We start from the raw sequence: 2,080 nt of genomic DNA, 5'->3' as shown, positions 1-2,080 counted from the left end.
AGAAGACCACTTAGGAGCCTGTAAGCAAAGCTAGAAGGTAACTTGTGGGATGGATGGCGGTCCCCTTGAAGCAGTGCCAACGCAAATCTACCTCAGGTAAGTAGTCAGAATAACTATTTCAAGATTTCAGACCAAATGAGATAAATCATGTTCCGTCCCATGTACTCCTCTATGCTTATTGTTTTTTTTGTTGTTGTTGACCTTTAATTCTTAAATAAAGATTTGTTGTGAAATACTCCATTTTTGTGTCCACTATACTATGAAAAGTAACATGTCTTCTACATTTATGTTGGGGTTCTTGATGATGCAATGTGTAGGTGGTAACTATAACCATTGGACAAGGGCAAAAGGCAATACATTCTTGGCCAAAATACACAAGAAAGATCTCTAACCCAATTGCTAATAGTTTTCCTCTCTGAAACCTCTTGAGCATAGCTCTCAGTATTACTGTGTTCCAAGATCTTAACTATGATGGCCCATTAGGCTCTGCTTATAGAATTCAACTACTTCTTAAGTCCAAAATCCCCAAATCTGTCACATTCCTCAAAAAATAAAACAAAACCCCCTTATGGTCAGGTTTGTCACAGCAGTAGCCCTGGTACCAAGTTCTGACGGACTTACTTTTAGATTGCTATGATAGCATGCCATGACCAAGGCAACTTATTAAAGAGTTTAATTTGGCTTAGAGTTTCAGAGGTATAGAGTCCATGATAGTAGAGACAAGGAACAGCTGAAAGCTCACATATTGATTCACAAAACTTAAGGCAGAGTCTTTTGAAACCTCAAAGGCATGTGAAACGGGAGATGCTAGATTGCGTTTACCCTGTGCCCAGTCAGATAGGGTGGTGGGAAGTGCTGATAAACTGCTTGGGTGGGAAAATGCAGCCTAAGATGTGGGAGGTCAAAATTGGGTTCCTTGATTCCTGGGTGGATGCTCAGTTTCTGCTGGGAATGGGAGTCAGCAACAGAGTCAGGGGTCTTCAAGCCTGTGATGAGTCCGGGGCCAGTTCTCGGTGAAAGAGACAGTCCTTGGTTTCAAACTATTGATTTTTCATTGAGGAAAATGGGTGCATGCCATCTCCTGAGGGTGGACCAGAGATTAAATGTCCTTTGCCGGGAGAACTGTTTGTGAAGGGAACCATGTTGGCCAAAACCTCAGGTCTCTAGATACCTTATTAGCATGAAGAACTATGTTTTGATATACCAAAGGTTATGTACCTATGTAGGGAGTGTGGCCATATGACAGGGACCTGGATGGAAGCAGGTGAAGCTCTGGGGTGAGGTTGCAGGGCTTCCAACCCATTCAACCTTACCAAGTTTCCTGGCACAGTCCACTGCCCCACAACACATTTCTCCCATTAAGGTCACACTTTGTTTTTATTATTATTATTTATTATTATTATTTTATTAGGTATTTTCTTCATTTACATTTCCAATGCTATCTGAAAAGTCCCTGATAGCCTCCCCCCCTCACGTCCACCCACTCCCACTTCTTGGCCCTGGCGTTCCCCTGTACTGAGGCATATAAAGTTTGCAAGACCAATGGGCCTCTCTTTCCAATGATGGCCAACTAGGCCATCTTCTGATACATATGCAGCTAGAGACATGAGTTCTGGGGGTTACTGGTTAGTTCATATTGTTGTTCCACCTATAGGGTTGCAGATCCCTTTAGCTCCTTGGGTACTTTCTCTAGCTCCTCCGTGGGGGTCCTGTGATCCATCCAATAACTGTGAGCCTCCACTTCTGTGTTTGCTAGGCACCGGAATAGCCTCAAAAGAAACAGCTATATCAGGGTCCTTTCAGCAAAATCTTGCTAGTGTATGCAATGGTGTCAGTGTTTGGAGGCTGATTATGGGATGGATCCCCAGACATGGCAGTCTCTAGATGGTCCATCCTTTCGTCTCAGCTCCAAATGTCCCTGTAACTCCTTCCATGGGTGTTTTGTTCCCAATTCTAAGAAGGGTCAAAGTGTTCACACTTTGGTCTTTGTTCTTGAGTTTCATCTGTTTTGCAAATTGTATCTTATATCTCGGGTATACTAAGTTTCTGGGCTAATATCCACTTATCAGTGAGTACATAT

The sequence above is a fragment of the Mus caroli genome, chromosome 13 (genome assembly GCF_900094665.2).
Source record: "Mus caroli chromosome 13, CAROLI_EIJ_v1.1, whole genome shotgun sequence".
NCBI classification, from domain to species: domain Eukaryota; kingdom Metazoa; phylum Chordata; class Mammalia; order Rodentia; family Muridae; genus Mus; species Mus caroli.
The sequence above is the reverse complement of the archived record's forward strand: the minus strand, read 5'-3'. Positions refer to the sequence as shown.